Here is a 22,560-nt window from a genome sequence, read left to right as displayed (position 1 = left end):
GAGCTGGGATAAGCTCTTGTCATTTATATGACCTAAGTGACAGTGCCAGAGATAAGTTTGGTTCATGTCATTTGACTTGAACCTCTTGGTATTTATGTTATAGATAGGGCTTTCAAGGTCTAGAATATAGAGTCCGTTCATCAAAGGTGCACAACAATAGAACATATCTTTTAAATAAACAGAACAACATTTGTCCTTAATTATAAAAGAGAAACCTTTCTTGTCCAGACAAGAAACTGAAATTATGTTCTTAGTTAAAGCAGGCACATAACAACATTTATCTAATTCTAATACAAGCCCAGAGGGCAGAGATAGATGATAAGTTCCTATAGCAACAACAGCAACCCGTGCTCCATTGCCTACTCGTAGGTCCACCTTGCCGTTCGCCAATGCCCTGCTATTTCTCAGCGCCTGCACATTAGTACAAATGTGAGAAGCACATCCGGTATCTAATACCCATGATGAAGAAATAGATAGATTGACTTCTATAACATATATACCTGAAGTGGAAGTCTCACTTCGCTTCTTCTTAAGATCTTCCAGGTACACTTTGCAGTTCCTCTTCCAGTGTCCGGTCTGACCGAAGTGGAAGAAGGTAGCATCCTTGGTGACCCCTCCTTTAGGCTTCAGTGTCTTGCCTTTGCCCTTGGCTTGAGACTTTCCTTTGCCTTTGGGCTTGCCCTTGCCCTTGTGTTTCTGAACCATCAGAACAGAGTGGGGTTTTGCCTTCTTAAGGTTCAGCTCAGCAGTTCTTAACATGCTAAGCAGGTCGGGCAGTGGCTTGTCGATTTCGTTCATGTTGTAGTTTAGAACGAATTGACTATAGCTATCCGGTAAGGATTGCAAGATCAGGTCAGTGGCCAGCTCTTGGCCAAGTGGGAATCCCAACCTCTGTAGGTTTTCTATGTACCCAATCATTTTGAGTACATATGGGCCTACGGGAGCCCCATCTGACATCTTGCACTGAAATAGTGCCCTTGAGATCTCAAATCTCTCGTGCCTCGCTTATCCTTGATACAGTTGATGAAGATGTTCAACCATATCGTAAGCGCCCATCAACTCGTGTTGCTTCTGAAGCTCAGAGTTCATGGTCGCGAGCATTAGATAGGACACATCTAATGCGTCATCTTGATGCTTCTTGTAAGCATCTTTGTCTGCTCGCGTGGCATTGGCAGGAGGAGCCTCCGGAATGGGCTGCTCCAGAACATACAGTTTACGTTCCTGGGTGAGAACTATTCTCAAGTTCCTGTACCAGTCCAGGAAATTTGCTCCGTTGAGCTTGTCCTTCTCAAGGACAGAACGCAGGGAGAAAGAGTTCGTATTCGACGTCATGGTTATCTACAACAGAAAATTGCAGAAAATAATATCATATTCTTTTAAATCATTTAATTAGACCTTTAACTAAATGATGCTCCCACTGAATTCTATAATTCATGTGGGACAAGATCCACATCATACTAACCCTTGAGTTAGCTTTGGCTAATACGCCCAAGATTTAGTATGATCGGTAAGAGATTTAGTATGATCGGTAGGTAATGATTTACCAATTACATCTCTATGCAACTCTTGTTTATAGGATCATTATTCGCAGTTATATTAAAACTTGAGTTTGCTTTGGCTAATATGCCCAAGAATTAATATAAATGTGATTTATGCCCTATCTTTTCAACCGTTGGAAGAATGCTTATAGTTGTACTCGATCCAACCGAGTTAACTAGGAATACTCAATCTAATTGAGTTTGTACTCGCCCATGCATTGATAAGCGGGACCAAGATTGTCCCTCCGTACCCTATCAAGATAATATGTGTTGCTCTGCTTTGGCAGATTCAACAACACATGTGATCGAGGTAGTGATAGGTATCACGACACTGTAGGTATTTGAGTTGACGCGATTGAGATCTAATCTAATCGAGAGGGTGCATCTTGTACACGATTTACATCTAATCTAATCGTTAGGCACTAATTAATTACTAATTATGCATCACATACACACAAGCAATTAATTAAATTATTTGTGATTAGTCATGGCCCTACTACGATCTTCTCAAGCCAATGAGAAGATCGGATGGTCAACCTAAGGTCAAGAGCTTCTCAAGCTCCTCCCTTTGACCACCTTGTGTTGCTCGCGCCCTCCTCGTAACTCCGTCTCGAGTGGACCTTCCACCGCTCCAATTTTGTACATTACAATTTTGAAACTCGAGTTACATTCGAGTTCAAACTAATTTACAATAGGAATAAATGGAGAAAGGCACGACACACAGATCGCGTATCAAATATACAGCACACACAACACAAATGACGGCGTGCAGGCCGTAATATGAATTACAACACAAATATACCAATCAAATTGGGTCTTTTTGGGCCATGACTATCACAAAATAATACATAATTCTAAATTATGTATTTTCTATAATTTTATGTAATTTTGTTTTACAATTTTTACGAGTAAAAATTCCCGGCGGTCCCGTTTAGCGTTTTTCGGGCGCAATCGCAGAACGAATCCCCTTGCGGGGCCAGGGGAAGCGCCCCTACCCGTGATCTAACCATCGCGAGTGTTCCTTAGCGATCCTACAGCACCTTAGCCCGCTGTCCCAAAAATATTTGGGGCGAAACCTTGCCGTTTCGGAAAAATCTTCTCGGTAGTCGAAGCCTACAAGTGTCGAAACACTTGTGCTTCAATTCTACGAGAAAAATAACCATAAAAACTATAAAATTAGGAAATTTATAGAATATTACAGAACCTACACTTTTCATAAAAATGCAAACTAAACTCGTACAAGACTTCGCATGTGGCTTTGATACCACTGTTGGGAATTTCGGGCCACGAAAACCGCTTTTTCGTGTCGCGAAAACCCCGAACCCCAAGCCACCGGATCCGTGCGAAGTAAAATATAACAAAAATTTACGAGTACGATTTCTTACATCTAGATCTACACTAGGAGAAGGAAGTTAGCCTCGATGCGATGCCCTTCGCAATCCCGCTCATCCAATGGTTCGCCGGATCTCGAGATCGTCAAGCATACGATCCTCTAGAAGTATCCACATGAACAAACTAGGTGGAGAGGCCAAACAAAAAGGTGTGCTAGCACCTATGAAGTGTTCGTCCAAGGAGGGGGAGAGGGAGAAGAGAATGAGAGCAAGAGGAAGAAGATGGAATAAAATGCCTTGAATCAAAAAATGAATTCCATTCATCACAATAAGTGGCCGGCCACTATTTTAACCTCCTCTCATTTAATGTGGCCATTAAAATGAGGAGGAGATTTGTAACCTCCATGAGGTGGCACACACATGTTCTAAACATAATGATGTGTAACACCATTATTGGCCACTTAATGCCAACTCACAAATGATGTGGCATAAAGTCAAGTCAAACTTGACTTTTTCCTCTTCCTCTCAAGTCAAGTCAAACTTGACATTATAACTCCCATGGTTGATCTAATCCAACCATTTGATTCAAGCCAATTTAATATAATGATTCTAATTCATTTAATTAAATTGATTCAATGAGTCATAATCTAAATTAGACTCATTGAACACAAGAATCAACTTGAGTCCAACTCAATTAGTACAATTAGGATTACTCTTAATCCAATTTGATTCATCACATGAATCTAACCCTCTCGGTTCATCATATGAACCTAATCTCCATCTAATTGTCCTTTGTGTGTGACCCTATAGGTTCTTATAATGTTGGCAATGCTCCTAAACCCATTTAGAAGCATAAGTAATGAGCGGTATCTAGCAACACATCATTACTACCCAAGTTATAAGAATGTTGAGATCCAACATCTCCTTGTGACTACTAATTATGACTTCTCACAATATATGACATTGTCCTTCTATCCTAGACATCTAGATTGATCAATGTGAGGCATAGACCATGTCATCCTCTAATCAATCTAAATCTTGAACTCCAAGTAGACTCACTAAATCAAATGAGCTCAATATCTCATATTGACTCATTTGGGCATGGCCATGCACTTCGTGGTCTCAATCTATCAAGAATATCGATGTCACTCCCGTCAGATAGGAGGAATAGATCCCATTTACATCACTCACATCCCTCCACATAATTTGTTACATACCCAGTAATCGCCTTTATAGTCCACCCAGTTACGGGTGACGTTTGACGAAACCAAAGCACATAACTCCTTATGTAGGGAACCATGGTGACTTCAGGTCTAAGGACTAGTAGTCATACAAATAGTCACATGAGAAAGTATATGACACTCATATAATGATCCATGATACTTTCTCATGGCGGGTCATTCAGTATACATTCTCCAATGCATACCCATGTGTCAACTTGATATCTCCATAACCATGATTTGTGACATCAAGTCATCGAGTTGACCTACATGCTAGTCTTATTACATTAACATTGTCCCTGAATGTTAATACTCGACTAGGAATGATTAAGAGTAGTGTTCCCTATATTATCTCACTATCGATTCAACCAATCGATTGATATAGGTAAGAATCTTTTACTCAAGGACGCTATTATACTTAGTTTATTTGGAACCAATACAAGTAAGCATAATAACCAAAAACCAAATACCTTTATATATAAGAAATATGATACAATGAGTCCATACAACAATCATCAAATGATTGGCTCTAGGGCTCTAACTAACATTTTCTTCTCTTCTTCTTCCTCTCCAAGCAACCGACCACCAAGATGACGAAGCTTGAAGAATCGTTGGCCTCAAAGGAAGATAACAAAAGAGAAGATCATGGAAGAGATTCGACCACCAAGGAATCAAGGCTTGTGTGTCGCTGACCCTTAAAGAAACAATAAGGGTGCCGACCACACAATGAAGAGAGGAGAAAGCCTAGGTTGTGTTATCTCATGAGGCACCCTCTCCATCTTTTTTATAATCCTTGATCTTGGCAAAGAAGGAAAGTTTAATTAAAACTTCCTTTTCTTCTTCCTATGGCCGACCACATCATGGAGTCTAAAAAGGAAAATTTTTTACAACAAAAAAATAAAGCTTCCTTTTAAACCATGATGTCTACAAAATGGAAAGTTTTAAACATAATTAAAACTTCCTTATTTGTGGTCTCCCTTTAAAAAGGAAATTTTAATAACAATTAAAATTTCTCTTTTTAAATTTCCTATTGCACATGGCAATAAAAGAAAGTTTTAAAAATTAATCTTTCTCTTTTAAAACATGTAGACAACTACAAAAAAGGAAAGATTAATTAAAACTTCTCTTTTTAAATCATGGTTACAAAAAGGAGAGTTTTATCAAAAATTAAAATCTTTCTTTTAAACATTATAGACAACTACAAATAAGGAAAGATTTTAACAAAATTAAAATCTCTTTTTAATCTTTTGTAGATAGCTATAAAAGGAAAGATTTTAAAATCTAAAACTCTCTTTTTAAAACCATGAAGATGACTATAAAAGGAAATTTTAAAAATAAAATTTCTCTTTTAAATCCCTTTCATGATTGGCTACAAAAGGAAAGATTTTAACAAAAATAAAATATCCCTTTAATCCTATGTGGCCGACCCCATACTTGGACACCAAGCATGGTTTGGCCGGCCACTACTTGGGCTCCAAGCCTATGCTTGGCCGGCCCCCTTGCTCCAAGCAAGGTTGTGTCCGACCCATTACTTGGATAAGAAGTGGACTTAGTGGATACAAGGTTTTATATAGGCTACAACAGGGACCGAGAGGAGAAATTGGTTTTGGTCTCCCGATGAACTTAACCTTCCTGTGTTCACCTAGAACACCCAGCTCAAGTTCATCAATAATAACTTATACCACTAAAGAGTTATTATTGAATACCGCACTAATCCCAAATTACATTATGGGCTCCTTCTTATTATGAGTGCATTAATCTCCCTGTGTTTAAGATATAGAATGCCCACTAATTAAATGATTTACTGACAACTCACTTAATTAATATCTAGCTCCAAGAGTAGTACCACTCAACTTCATTGTCATGCCGGACTAGGTCCACCTGCAGGGTTTACATGACAATCCTTATGAGCTCCTCAAGGGGACATCATCAACCTAGTTTATTAGGACACAATTTCATTCTATAATCAACAACACACCATATAAATGATATTATTTCCCAACTTATCGGGCCTGTTGATTTAACGAGCTAAATTACACCCTTTGATAAATTAAAGAAAGAAATATTAAATATACATTCTTGTTATTATATCACAATTAAGAGCATGCACTTTCATAATAACAGATGTTTTGTTCTCTTATATAGTCAGTATAAAAAGGAAATATCTCAAATGGTTCTGCTCAATACACTCATAGTGTACTAGTGTAATTTTATAGTCCAGATAAACTAATATCAAATTACACTACATCCACTCCAATGGTTTGTCCATTCCATCTTGGTTGTGAGCTACTATTTTAATTTGTAAGGATCTGATAACTTGATCTTCTATGTGTCTCCTCACACCATGTTATCTACAATATAAATTAAATGGACAACTACACTTAGCATAAATGTAGGCATTTGACCAATGTGATTCTTATTTCTAAATAAATGTTTATACAAAAAACTAGGCTTTTAGTGTACATTCCAACAATCTCCCACTTATACTAAAAGACTATGCTGCCATATACCCTGCCATACATCTGATTCCCATCCCATCAATATGCCCATTAAAAGTTCTTGCCTTAAGGGCCTTAGTGAAAAGATCTAGGTTATCTACTGATGCAATCTAGGCGACAACAACTTCTCCTCGTTATACGATGTCTCGTATTGGGTGGTACTTGCGCTCTATGTGTTTACTTGTCTTATGGGTTCGTGGTTCCTTCGAGTTTGCTAGTGCACCACTTATTATCACAATACACTGTAATAATTTTTGGGCAAACCAGGAATCACGTCTAAGTCCATCATGATGTTTCTGAGCCATACAACTTCTATGGCTGCCTTAGAGGTTGCCACATACTCAACTTCCATGGTGGAGTCCGAACAGTATTATGCTTAATACTCTTCCATTGTTATGGCTTTACCTCCTAAAGTAAACTTACTATTGCCCCTATCTGATTGGAAGTCAGAATCCGTATAACCCATAGGGAGTAAATCATCTGCTTGGTAAACCAGCATATAATCTCTAGTCCTTCTCAGGTACTTTAATATATGCTTTACGGTAGTCCAATGTCCCTGTCCTGGATTACTTTGATATCTGCTAACCATGCCCATGACAAAATAGATATCCGATCTCGTGCATAACATAGCATACATTAGGCTTCCTACAGTTGAATGAACTGCCTTCATTTCTTCTATCTCTTTTGATGTCTTCGGAGACATCTCTTTAGATAAAGATACTCCATGCCTAAAAGGTAGAAAACCTTTCTTAGAGTTTTGCATGCTAAAACGAGCTAGGATCGTATCGATATATGAAGCTTGGGATAAGCACAACATTCTTTTCTTGCGATCCCTTATTACTTTGATCCCGAGAATATGTGCACATTCTCCCAAGTCCTTCATATTGAATTGCTTGGACAACCATACCCTTACTTCCAACAACACTTTGATATTGTTTCCAACTAACAAAATGTCATCTACGTATAGTACAAGAAATACCACCACATTTCCATCACATTTCTTGTATACACAAGATTCATCCGGACACTGAATAAATCCATACGACTAGATTACTTCATTAAACCGGATGTTCCAAGACCTTGAAGCTTGCTTTAGTCCATAAATCGATCGATTGAGCTTACACACTAGATGCTCTTTGCTATTTGCAGTAAACCCCTCAGGTTGCTTCATATGGATGTTTTCTTCAAGATTTCCATTAAGGAAAGCTGTCTTGACATCCATTTACCAAACCTTATAATCCATATGAGCGGCAATAGATAAGAGTATTCGGATAGACTTAAGCAATGACTACCGGTGAAAAAGTTTCCTCATAATCGATTCACTCTTTCTGAGTGTACCCCTTCGCAATTGTAACGACCGACCTTCTACTAACTAAGCTATAAGGCCGATCGCTACATTATGCTGTGCTAAATTACTATTGCGGAAATCTGGATTGATTTAAAATTTTGCTAAACTGATTACTGGAAAATCTGAACTTAATATTCTAGGTGTACCTAGGAGTTGTACACATGATAGGGAAGATAATCTATGCCTCTCGGATGTCCTGCTAGCTGTAATCAGGCATTTCAATCGATCCATGGATCGATTGGGTTGTCGGATCGATCCCGTGATCGATCCAGCTTGATACTGGCACGGAAGAAGGCTCTGGATCGGTCGGCTGACCGATCCATAAGCGATATTATTTCTGTATGCGGCTGGATCGGTCTACCGACCGATCCAGGAGTACACTGATCGGTCGGCCGATACTCACTGTTCGCATTTGGATCGGTCGGCTGACCGATCCATAACATACGCCAACTCTCTGTTCGCGACTGGATCGGTCAGCTGACCGATCCAGCGGCACAACCCATACTCTGATTGGTCTGTAGACCGATCTGGGTTTTGATTTCGAATCAGAACCCTGATTTCAGCACTAGTTCGTGCCAAAATCTCATATAAGAGTTCTAAAATCAATGGAAATAAGTTCTAGCATCTATTAACTAGCATTCCAACATAATTACTAACAACTTAAACAAATCTTCCATGGTTTAAACATTCTAAGGTCTAAAAGTGCATAAAAGTACTTGAGAAAAGAAACTAAGTTCTTAATTTGCTAAACTCCCTAAGGATCTTCATTCCAGGTTCCTGCCACACACACCATCACTGCATTGACCTTCAGCTTCCTCTGTTAATCCATTTTCCCTTTACCTTTATCTGCAGTATAAGGAAAAAGTATCTGTAAGCTTAAAGTTTAGTAAGAAACCATCTACCTCACAAAAACATGCATACGATGCATTTATGCTTTTAAAACATGCTATTTGAAATATGTGCTGATTAAACTAAAACATGGCATGCTATCAACCAATATATGGAAATCAAAAGCTAAACATGGCATACTATCATCTAAACATGTGTAATAAAAGCTGAGCATAGTGTTATCATACATAACCATAAAAATGCCTGAACTGAAGCATAAACTGAGCTAATTCTAGCTAATGCTGAAGCTACACTGATTTCACCTAACTATTTTGTGAGAGTTTAAAACTACATACATAATAGGTGAAAATACATAAACATGCTGCTGTTTGGGCCCGGCAACTGTACGTGCTATGCGCGCGTCCCTAACTAAACCCGGGTTTGCAAGTCCCGAATTTAGTAGGGTTTACTAGGTTATCTAAACCTAGGGACCGACTATGGGAGCCCAGCCCAGTGGATATCTAATCCTGTACAGTGCCACTGAAAAGTAAAATACTGAATATAACTAATTACTGCTTGTCTTGCTCTTTCTAGGTTATCTGAACCTAGAGCTAGGTTATCTGAACCTATAGGCGACTATGGGAGCCCACCCATTGGACATCTAGTCCTGTAAAAGCTGGAGCAAAACTAAATAATCTGTAAAAATGCTTCTATTGTATTTATCTAAGCCACTGAAATGCCTAAATTGCATTTTACGGAACTACACAATTTTACCGAACACTTGGCATGCGCTAATTTGCATCCTTTGTGTCGGAAATCGACATATTGTTAAACTAACACATGAAATTCACACGGAAGCTACTTATACTGCAGGTGAGGGGTTTCTTACCTCGTACGCTAATTTCCTTACAATTCTATTCGCTAGAATTCCGGTGGAGACGACCCCTTCGACAATCTCCTCGCGTCTATGCGTTCCTCTCGCGAAGAAGAGCGTCCTCGTGACGGAGTTGTCGCCGGAAGATGACCTTGGGGCCCTAGGGAGGGAACCCTAGGGTTGGCGCCGAGAGAAGGAGAGGAGAAGGGAAGTCGGCGGTGAGGGTTTGAGGAGAGGAAACATCACGATCCAAAAATAACCCTTCACTTAATTATTTCCCTATTTATATTAAGTGGTAATTTCCGCCCAAATCTAATATAAATTTAATTGCCTCCCTTTCCTTTCAGCACGGCCCTGCTGGGTTCAACTGGTTACTAGACTTATCCGTAAACCATAGGTCTCGGGTTCAATCCCCGCTTAGGCCGTTTTCGGTTTCTATTTGTTTTTGCTACTTCCGCTACTCTAAAAATTCCCTAGAAATATTCTAAAATTCCAGAAAAATCATGGAATATTTCTAAAATAGTTTTGAGAATTTTCGGGCGTTACAATCCCCCATACCTTATAAAAAGTTCATCCTCGAACTTAGAATAACTCTGGGTACTTCTGTCTCATGCTGGCCTCTGTCTCCCAAGTTGCCTCTTCTGCTGTGTGATTTCGCCAAATAACTTTAACTAATGGTACCTCCTTGTTCCACAATTTCTTGACTGTTCAGTCTATTATCTGAATAGGCCGACTATCATAGCTGAGGTCTTCGCGGATCTGTACCAACTAGGGCTCAATCACCTGGGTGGCATATGGGATATGCTTCTTCAGTATAGAGACATGAAATACATTGTGGACAGCTGACATTTCCTGGGGTAGCTCTAGCTCATATGCTACCTTGCCCACTCTTCTGCTGATAAGGTATGGTCCCACATATCTGGGACTTAGCTTGCCCTTTTTCCCAAACCGCATTACTCCCTTCATGGGAGCTACTCTGAGGAACACTGAGTCCCCAACTGAAAACTCTAAAGGTCTGCGCCGTGTATCAGCATAGCTCTTTTGGCGGCTCTGAGTTGTCTCTATCCTCTGGCGGATCTGCTGTATAGCTGCTGTGGTATCTGAAGTTCTAGTTCTTTCCATTCACCACTCTCATACCAGCAGATTGGAGATCTACACCTCCGCCCATAGAGAGCCTCGTAAGGTGCCATGCCGATAGTGGCACGATAGCTGTTGTATGCAAATTCGCTAGACTCGGATATTTGCACCAACTTCCTTGAAATCTAGGGCACATGCTGGGAGCATATCCTCGAGTACTGATTTACTCGCCGTCCATCCGTCTCTGCGGATGGAAGGCATGCTAAACTTTAACTTTGTGCCCAAAGCTGACACTCCCGGAAGTGTGATGTGAATCTGCTATCTCTATCTAATGGTTCGTGGGACTCCATGTAATCTAACGATCTCCTTGAGATACAACCGAGCTGTTCCATGGAGTAGGATATCCCGATAGCTAAGAAGTGGGCTGATTTAGTCAATCATCGACTATTACCCGGATGGTATCAAAATCATTCGTGGTTCCGGGTAATCCCACTATAAAATCCATAGAAATGTCCTCCCACTTCCATTCCGGAATCTGAATGGTGCAAAACTCCTCCTGGTCTCGATGTTCCGCCTTAACTCTCTGACATATCGAGCGATGTCTCTCTTCATCCCAGGCCACCAAAAACGTTTCTTCATGTCCTGGTACATTTTGGTGGAGCCAGGATGCATCGCATAGGGAGTCTTGTGAGCCTCATCTAAAATCCTCCTTCTAAGTTCCTCCTGATCTGGAACACATAATCTGTCGCCAAAGTACAACACCCCGCTAGCGGACACTCTGAATTCTCCACTTTCTGATTCTGCTAATTCTTGCTTGATTTTCTGAATTTCAGGATCCTGCTCCTGAGCTGTCTGGATGTCACCAAGCAGGGTAGACTCTAATGTCATAGTAGAGAGCTGTTCGACTATGAGTTCGAGACCGAAATCTGTGATCTCCTTCTGTAGGGGTGGTGACATGGCTGCTAGAGATAATAGGGCAGTACTGGACTTCCTGCTAAGTGCATCTACTACCCTATTTGCTTTTCCTGGGTGGTAGAGGATATCTATATCGTAATCTTTGACCAGCTCTAGCCATCTGCGCTATCGCATATTCAGATCCTTCTGAGTGAAGAAATACTTCAGACTCTGATGATCTGTATACACTCTGCACTGAGCTCCATACAAGTAATGTCTCCAAATCTTGAGAGCGAACACCACTGCTGCAAGCTCAAGGTCATGAGTAGGGTAATTCTTCTCATATTCCTTGAGTTGTCTGGAGGCATAGGCTATCACCTTGCCATTTTGCATCAGTACTGCTCCTAGTCCCAATTTAGAGGCATCACTATATACATCAAAGCTGTCTGTATTTTCTGGTAGAGTCAGAATAGGTGCACTGGTTAATCTCCTCTTCAGCTCGTTGAAACTGTTCTCACAGTCCTCTGTCCACTGAAATTTTCTGTTCTTTCTGGTAAGAGCTGTTAGTGGGGAGGCTATCCTGGAGAAGTCCTCTACGAATTTCCTGTAGTAACCTGCTAATCCCAGAAAGCTTCTGATCTCGCTGGCGTTCTTGGGTCTTTTCCAGTTGCTCACAGCTTCTATCTTACTGGGGTCTACCATGATACCATCCTTTGAGATGATGTGACCCAGGAAGGACACCTGATCTAGCCAAAATTCACATTTGGTGAACTTGGCGTACAGCTGATTCTGCTGAAGGGTCTGCAATACTATTTTCAGGTGCTCTGCGTGTTCTTCCTGAGTTCCTGAATAGATAAGTATGTCATCGATGAATACGATAACGAACTTATCTAAATATTCTCTGAATACCTGATTCATGAGGTCCATGAAAGTAGCTGGAGCATTTGTCACGCCAAAGGGCATGACTACGAACTCGTAGTGTCCGTATCTAGTCCTGAATGCTGTCTTGGGTATATCCCCTTCTTTAACTTTCACCTGATGATAACCTGATCTGAGGTCTATCTTAGAGAACACTTCTGCTCCCTTTAGCTGATCAAACAGGTCATCTATCCTGGGAAGGGGATACCTGTTCTTGATCGTGACCTGGTTCAGTGCCCGGTAGTCTATACACAGGCGCATGCTCCCGTCTTTCTTCTTCACGAACAATACAGGTGCTCCCCATGGTGAGTGACTAGGACGGATGAAGCCCTTGTCAAGAAGCTCCTGTAGTTGCTCATGAAGTTCCTTCAGTTCTGCTGGAGCCATGCGGTAAGGTGCTTTGGAGATAGGGTTTGTACCGGGAATGAGCTCTATCTCAAATTCGATCTCCCTGTCTGGTGCTAGGCCTGGTAACTCTTGAGGAAGGCTGGTAGTCACATCGACTCGGACCTCTGCTTGTTGGTCCTTGTCTCTTGACTCGTGTGCTAAGAACCCATCTGAATCCATCAACCTCTGTGCCTTCATAGGAGAGAAACTTCTTGGCTTTTCTCCTAGGTTCTCCGACAAATTTGAACTGTGCTTCTGTCTATTTACGGCACTCGATGGAGGCACCGTATTTGATCAAGAAGTCCATCCGAAGATAACATCGTGATCGGTCATATTAATAACTATCGGATCGCAAAGAGCTCTGCGCTATAGTGGCCGCTCGAGCTAATGCGTGGGCCATGATTTCTCCCGAGGGTAGCGTCGTAGGAATCGGCCACTGAGTACCTCTGGAGGTACTGCTAACTTCTCAGCAAATGCCCTGGATATGTATGAATGGGTTGCCCCAGTATCGAATAAGACAATTGCTATTTGCTGAAAAATATTAATTTGACCTGTAACAACTGTCGAGGCATTTGCTACGTCCTCTCTGGTGAGTGAGTAGATCCTCGCATTGGTCATAGCTGGAGGGGCTTCTAATCTGCCCTGGCTGATGTGTGGACCATCTAAAGCGGCCTGCATCTGATGTAACTGAGCTGGCTGGCCTCCGTACTGAATCGGCTGGCTGGTCTTGTTTGGGCACTGCTTAGCCATGTGCCCTTCTTGTCCACATTCAAAGCATCCTCGTGTGGCCTTACGACAAACTCCAGGATGGAATTTCCCACAAGTAGCACACTTTGGATAACTGGGCTGCTTGCTGGCTGGTCCTCCTTTTGGGTAACTCCCTGGTTTGCGCTTGTTGCTGGAGTTCCCTTTCCAGTTAGAGCCATGGGAGCTGTGGCCCTGCTGTTTATGAGTGCCTGAGCCTCCTTGGCCTTTAGCTTCTGAGAGGACTTGCTTCTGCTGCTTGATGCTATTCTGGTAATGCTTAGTGATTAGAGCACTGCTCACTAAATCTTCTGTGGTTTGTGGCCTATGAACGCCACCAGCCACGTTCATCGCTATTTCCGGCCTCAGCATCTTGAGCATCTACCGGATTCATTCCCTTTCTGTTCTGACTAATTCAGGGCATAGACGAGCCAACCTGTTGAATTTCTTCACGGCTTCCTCAACTGATAGGTTGCCCTGACGAAACTCAGTGAACTCGTCGTAGTGACGGTTTGTGACCCGCGTGTGAAAGAACTCCTCGAAGAACTCTTTCTCGAAGTCTGCCCATGTCATCTGACTTACTGGGCGCTTCGCTCTGATTCTCTCCCACCACATGCGTGCATCCCCTGTCAGGCAGAAGGAGGCACACTTCACCTTCTCGTGTTCTGGCCAGTCCAGAAGCTCCATCGTACTCTCCAGTGTTTTGAACCAGGCTTGTGCATCCCATGGTTCACTAGTGCCTGAGAAGTTCTCTGGCTTGACTCTCTGCCATTGGATCAGCTTCTCTCCTTGCCTCATTCTTTGGGGCTATTGGTGTGGTGGTGGAACCTCTAAGACCACCGGTGTCGCTAAGTTAGGCTCGGGGTGACGGTGGGAGTGTTCTGATTAGCCCTAAGGTGGCTATTTCTTTGTTGATCGCTAGTTCTTGTTATTCTTGAGCCACTAATCTTTGTAAGATGCGGGAGGCATGCGCCTTGTTGGGCTCGATCGGTGCCCTTCTAGTGGCGTCCTCGTGCCATTTCTAAAGACATGTAGGACATACATGACTAACACAAGCATAATAGAGAAACTATTGTTATCATGTTAACTACTATCATAAACAAGCATGCTTTAGTTGTCTATAACAGAAAAGCAATAAACATACAAAGTGAGAGGTATTCTTACTTGGAAGCTGCAGGTACAATGCTGATGTGTGTGTAGGAAGTATGGAACACTGCTCTGATACCACTCTGTAACGACCCGCCTTCTACTAACTAAGCTGTAAGGCCGATCGCTACATTATGCTGTGCTAAATTACTATTGCGGAAATCTGGATTGATTTAAAATTTTTCTAAACTGATTACTGGAAAATCTGAACTTAATATTCTACGTTACCTAAGAGTTGTACACATGCTAGGGAAGATAATCTATGCCTCTCGGATGTCCTGCTAGCTGTAATCAGGCATTTCAATTGATCCATGGATATCGATTGGGCTGTCGGATCTATCCCGTGATCGATCCAGCTTGATACTGGCCCGGAAGAAGGCTCTGGATCGGTCGGCTGACCGATCCATAAGCGATATTGTTTCTGTATGCTGCTGGATCGGTCTACCGACCGATCCAGGATTACACTGATCGGTCGGCAGACCGATCCAGTGGCTCACTGATCGGTCGGTTGACCGATCAGTAAGCTTCGTTACTCACTGTTCGCATCTGGATCGGTCGGCTGACCGATCCATAACATACGCCAACTCTCTGTTCGCGACTGGATCGGTCAGCTGACCGATCCAGCGGCACAACCCATACTCTGATCGGTCTGTAGACCGATCTGGGTTTTGATTTCGAATCAGAACCCTGATTTCAGCACTAGTTCGTGCCAAAATCTCATATAAGAGTTCTAAAATCAATGGAAATAAGTTCTAGCATCTATTAACTAGCATTCCAACATAATTACTAACAACTTAAACAAATCTTCCATGGTTTAAACATTCTAAGGTCTAAAAGTGCATAAAAGTACTTGAGAAAAGAAACTAAGTTCTTAATTTGCTAAACTCCCTAAGGATCTTCATTCCAGGTTCCTGCCACACACACCATCACTACATTGACCTTCAGCTTCCTCTGCTAATCCATTTTCCCTTTACCTTTATCTGCAGTATAAGGAAAAAGTATCTGTAAGCTTAAAGCTTAGTAAGAAACTATCTACCTCACAAAAACATGCATACGATGCATTTATGCTTTTAAAACATGCTATTTGAAATATGTGCTGATTAAACTAAAACATGGCATGCTATCAACGAATATATGGAAATCAAAAGCTAAACATGGCATACTATCATCTAAACATGTGTAATAAAAGCTGAGCATAGTGTTATCATACATAACCATAAAAATGTCTGAACTGAAGCATAAACTGAGCTAATTCTAGCTAATGCTGAAGCTACACTGATTTCACCTAACTATTTTGTGAGAGTTTAAAACTACATACATAATAGGTGAAAATACATAAACATGCTGCTGTTTGGGCCCGGTAACTAAACCCGGGTTTGCAAGTCCCGAATTTAGTAGGGTTTACTAGGTTATCTAAACCTAGGGACCGACTATGGGAGCCCAGCCCAGTGGATATCTAATCCTGTACAGTGCCACTGAAAAGTAAAATACTGAATATAACTAATTACTGCTTGTCTTGCTCTTTCTAGGTTATCTGAACCTAGAGCTAGGTTATCTGAACCTATAGGCGACTATGGGAGCCCACCCATTGGACATCTAGTCCTGTAAAAGCTGGAGCAAAACTAAATAATCTGTAAAAATGCTTCTATTGCATTTATCTAAGCCACTGAAATGCCTAAATTGCATTTTACGGAACTACACAATTTTACCGAACACTTGGCATGCGCTAATTTGCATCTTTTGTGTCGAAAATCGACATACTATTAAACTAATACATGAAATTCACACGGAAGCTACTTATACTGCAGGTGAGGGGTTTCTTACCTCGTACGCTAATTTCCTTACAATTCTATTCGCTAGAATTCTGGTGGAGACGACCCCTTCGACAATCTCCTCGCGTCTATGCGTTCCTCGTGCCGGAGTTGTCGCCGGAAGATGACCTTGGGGCCCTAGGGAGGGAACCCTAGGGTTGGCGCTGAGAGAAGTAGAGGAGAAGGGAAGTCGGCGGTGAGGGTTTGAGGAGAGGAAAAATCACGATCCAAAAATAACCCTTCACTTTATTTCCCTATTTATATTAAGTGGTAATTTCCGCCCAAATCTAATATAAATTTAATTGCCTCCCTTTCCTTTCAGCACGGCCCTGCTGGGTTCAACTGGTTACTAGACTTATCCGTAAACCATAGGTCTCGGGTTCAATCCCCGCTTAGGCCGTTTTCGGTTTCTATTTGTTTTTGCTACTTCCGCTACTCTAAAAATTCCATAGAAATATTCTAAAATTACAAAAAAATCATGGAATATTTCTAAAATAGTTTTGAGAATTTTCGGGTGTTACAGCAATAAGCCTTTCTTTGAAGGTTTCCACCTTCCCATCTGTCCCTCTTCCTTTTGTACATCCAATTTCATCCAACGGCCTTTACACCATTTGGTGGTTCTACAAGCTCCTAGACCTTATTAGAATACATAGATTCTTTTCAGAATTCATTGTTCTTTGCCAAGATTCTGCATCTTTATCTTGGAGTGCTTCGTCATATGTCCGGGGATCAGGTTCATGTTCACCAGGCATCAAGTCCAAAGACTCTCCCAAAAACATGAATCTCTCAGGTTGCCTCACAACCCTCCCACTACGACGAGGCACTTTCTGTAACTGTGTATCATTTGTGACACGTGTTACAGTTTCTTTTGATGTTTCATCTTGTACTGTTGGTACTAGACTAGACGTGTCCTCTCTAATTTCTTTTAGAACAATTTCACTCATGGGCTTATGGTTCATTACATAATCTTCCTCTAAAAATCGAGCATTGGTGCTAACAATGATCTTCTGATTTTTAGGATTATAAAACAAATCACCTTTCATTCCTTTAGGATATCCCACAAATAGGCGAACTTCTGTACGTGATTCCAACTTATCAGTGTCTCCCTTTAGCACACATGCTGGATTACCCCAAATCCAAATATGCTTCAGACTATGCTTACGCCCATTCTACAATTCTATGGGAGTAGAGAGTACTAACTTAGAAGGTACCATATTCAGAATGTACACTGCTGTTTCCAGAGCATATTCCCAAAACGAATTGGTAATTCTTAATAACTCATCATTGATCTAACTATTTCCATAAGAGTTCTATACCTTCGTTCTACCACACCATTCTATTGGGGTGTACCAAGTGCAGTCAGTTGGGATTGAATCCCTGAGTTCTGATAAGTGACTCCTAAACTCTCCTAAGAAGTACTTGCCACTACGATCTTATCGTAGTGTCTTGATACTTTTACCATGATGTTTCTCCACATCAGTCTTGTACTCTTTGAACTCATCAAAGCACTCAGACTTATGGCGCATCATTTAAATGTACCAGTATCTCGAATAGTCGTCTAAAAGAGACGAAATATTCGAAACCACCTCTTGTCTGGATAGTCCTAGGTACAAATCAGAATGAACCGACTCCAACACGTCTTTGGCTCTATACCCCTTAGTCTTAAAAGCATCTTGGTCATTTTCCCTTCCAAGCAAGACTCGCAGGTTGAAAAGTTTTCCACCACCAATGAACCCAAAAGTCCATCGGCTATTAACTTTTGAATCCTACTCAAGTTAATATGACCTAACCTTAGATGCCAATGATATGTTTGGTTCATTCTGAAGGTTGCTTTCTCTTATTAAAATTAGAAGATGCGTTATTAATTTCCTTTTGTTGCATTGTGGTTGTATTGCGTACCAGAACAGATAACTTCCCTATTTTTCTTGATAACAACTTTTTCATCAAAATAGATAGAATATCCATCCTTAAATAGTTTTAGAAACTGAAATCAAGTTCTTTCTAAAACTTGATATATAAAGACAATCAATGTTTTATTCTTATCAAAGGATAAACATCTCCCACTACAACAACTGCTACTTTTGCAGCAATGCCCATGTAGATGGTATTTTCCCTTTCATATAGTTGTCAGGTTTCCTGGAACCGTTGTAATCAATTGCAGACATGATCAGTGGCTCCCGTATCTGCACACCAGGTACTGGTAGATAACACCACTAAACATGTTTCAACAACTAATGAATAAAATACACCTTTATTGTTCTCATTTCTAAGAGGACAGTCCACCTTAGTGTCCAAGTTTTGTTTCCAATTATTATAATTTGGGACTAGTAAATGTAAAATCCCCGTGAATTTTGTATTCCATGTTAGTATGGACGTATACAAATTCAATCATTTATAAGAGGAGATTTTATCCATTAATTTTATTGTCTTGTGATCCTATCTTTATGATAAATAAAATTAATAGTTGGTTTGTCTTTGATCAAATATTTGGTCAAAACTTTAAAATTTAAAATAATATTGATTCTTCAAAATAATATCATTTAAATTCACCAACACCTCAAAAATCGTGAATTTTGTATGCCATGTTAGTGTGGACGTATACAAATTCAAACATTTGTAAGAGGAGGGTCTTACCCATTAATTTTCTTGTCAACCTTAAATTACCTCTAACACCATGAATTTTGTATGCCATGTTAGTGTGGACGTATACAAATTCAAATATTTGTAAGAGGAGGTTTTACCCATTAATTTTATTTTGTCAACCTAACTTTATGACAAATAAAATTACCTCAAACACCATAATTTTTTGTATGCCACGTTAGTGCGGACGTATACAAATTCAAACATTTGTAAAGGGGGTTTTACCTAACTTTATGGAAAATTAATAGTTAGTTTTCCTTTGGTCACACAAAAATAGCAGTGACTCCGTTGGGGAGGATACTTAAATGCGTCTAAGTGTATACCATTACTTGATACTTAGTCCATTAAATAGGATTGTGCCCCTTCAGTTGGAAAAGATCACACGCTCCTAAATAATTTACTATAATCATCCATAAAAGGAAGTTTGATCTAGTGACCCGCAAACAAACTCATCCGTTGTGGAGGGAGGCACTCAGAGCCAACACATAAGTTTGTTGCATCACTTACAAACCAGTAATGGAGACCGTGGAATTTATTTACTAATCCCTCTCCCACTTAGTTATTTAAGATGAGGATTTTAACATGTGCACATACACATCATAGCAAATAAAAGCAATAAATATGGAAAAATAATTTTCCAACTATTTCATCACTGTCCTCCGTGTGTTGCAAACCCTAGCTGCTACCATCTTTAGCCACCGCAATCGGGTCTAGTCGTCGCATCTATCTTACTTCTTATTCCGCTGCGCCTCTGGTCCTCAAATAGTACCATGCCTCGCAAGAATACGATTCATGACAAAAATAGAATTTTACATTTATCGATCCTATATTCCACAAGAAATGTACATGTAATCTAGATCAAAATAAAAATATAAAATCCTAAAACTAATACAGCTCCTGCTATATGTAATACATACAATCATGCACACACATAAAATGCCCTCGACATGTCTGAGGGTCCAATCACACACAATCACATTAGGGCCATAATAGTTGGATCTAGGATGCTTGCAACCACAGAATTAATCTATTTGCACATCTTACTATTATCTTGCCTAAAATATGTATGACATGTGCATAATTAAACTGAAAAACCAATCACACAGAGGCAATATCCTAGCTATGATACCAATTGTTGGTTGCTACTTGGAATATCGTACTGGTTCCCCTGTACAAAAATTTTGTACAAGTCCCAAACCTTTCCTAACAACTTACTGTGTTCTTTAGAAATTAAATTTGGAATCGCAAACAGAACTTAACATTATTGATTCCAAATTCAACTTATCTATTCTTAGAGGTTTAGACTTGGATCGCAAACGATGCTTAATAATATTAATCCAAATCCACCCATGTTACAAAGTTAATTAAATATTTATTTCAGAGATCGGCTTCCAGGTTAAACATGGTGAGGCACTAGGCCTTCTTGGGTATGGGACCATCCACCACTTCCTAGATAAAGCCTTTCAACGAAATTCAATATTTAATCTCCTTATAGTAACCCTAGGTTTACCCATTAAGAATAATCGAATCACAAGATCGAAAAACAAAAGAAACACAAAATCAAAATATAAATTCGATTGCCTAGAATTGTTAGCCTCTTGTGTTTGGTAATTCAAAATCCATACAAAGAAAACTAGCATCATGCGGAATAAGACAACTAGTTATACCTTTCTTTGTAGCTAAAGACCTCTTGATCTTCTATTGTATTCCTCACCTCCTCTTGGACGTCGTGTGAGCGATGATCTACCAAGATGAATTCCATTGGGACCACTTCTTCTTCTCCAAGACTCTTGAGACATCAAGGGATGCCAAAATAGGAAATTTTCTTCTCTTCTTCTTCCTCTCCAAGCAACCGGCCACCAAGATGATGAAGCTTGAAGAACCGCCGGCCTCAAAGGAAGAGAACAAAAGAGAAGATCATGGAAGAGATTCGCCCACCAAGGAATCAAGGCTTGTGTGCCGCCGGCCGTTAAAGAAACAATAAGGGTGCCTACCACACAATGAAGAGAAGAGAAAGCCTAGGTTGTGTTATCTCATGAGGCACCCTCTCCATCTCTTTTATAATCCTTGATCTTGGCAAAAAAGGAAAGTTTAATTAAAACTTCCTTTTCTTCTTCCTATGGCTGACCACATCATGGAGTCTAAAAAGGAAAATTTTTTACAACAAAAATATTAAAGCTTCCTTCTAAACCATGATGTCTACAAAAAGGAAAGTTTTAAACATAATTAAAACTTCCTTATTTGTGGTCTCCCTTTAAAAAGGAAATTTTAATAACAATTAAAATATCTCTTTTTAAATTTCCTATCGCACATGACAATAAATGAAAGTTTTAAAAATTAATCTTTCTCTTTTAAAACATGTAGACAACTACAAAAAAGGAAAGATTAATTAAAACTTCTCTTTTTAAATTATGGTTACAAAAAAGGAGAGTTTTATCAAAAACTAAAATCTTCCTTTTAAACAATATAGACAACTACAAATAATGAAAGATTTTAACAAAATTAAAATCTCTCTTTAATCTTTTGTAGATATAAAAGGAAAGATTTTAAAATCTAAACTCTCTTTTTAAAACCATGAAGATGACTATAAATGGAAATTTTAAAAATAAAATTTCTATTTTAAATCCTTTTCATGAACAGCTACAAAAGGAAAGATTTTAACAAAAATAAAATCTCCCTTTAATCCTATGTGGTCGGCCCCATGCTTGGACACCAAGCATGGTTTGGCCGGCCACTACTTGGGCTCCAAGCCTATGCTTGGCCGACCGACCCCCTTGCTCCAAGCAAGGTTGTGTCCGACCCATTACTTGGGTAAGAAGTGGACTTAGTGGATACAAGGTTTTATAGAGGCTACAATAGGGACCGAGAGGAGAAATTGGTTTTGGTCTCCGGATGAGCTTGAGCTTCCTGTGTTCGCCCCGAACACCCAGCTCATGTTCATCAATAATAACTCATACCACTAAAGAATTATTATTGAACTACCGCACCAATCCCAAATTATATTATGAGCTCCTTCTTATTATGAGTGCATTAATCTCCCTATGTTTGAGATATAGAATGCCCACTAATTAAATGAGTTACTGACAACTCACTTAATTAATATCTAGCTCCAAGAGTAGTACCACTCAACTTCATTGTCATGCCGGACTAGGTCCACCTATAGGGTTTACATGACAATCCTTATGAGCTCCTCAAGGGGACATCATCAACCTAGTTTACTAGGATACAGTTTCATTCTATAATCAACAACACACCATATAAATGATATCATTTCCCAACTTATCGGGCCTATTGATTTTACGAGCT

Source organism: Zingiber officinale, chromosome 7A, assembly GCF_018446385.1.
Source record: "Zingiber officinale cultivar Zhangliang chromosome 7A, Zo_v1.1, whole genome shotgun sequence".
In the NCBI taxonomy this organism is placed as follows: domain Eukaryota; kingdom Viridiplantae; phylum Streptophyta; class Magnoliopsida; order Zingiberales; family Zingiberaceae; genus Zingiber; species Zingiber officinale.
The sequence above is the reverse complement of the archived record's forward strand: the minus strand, read 5'-3'. Positions refer to the sequence as shown.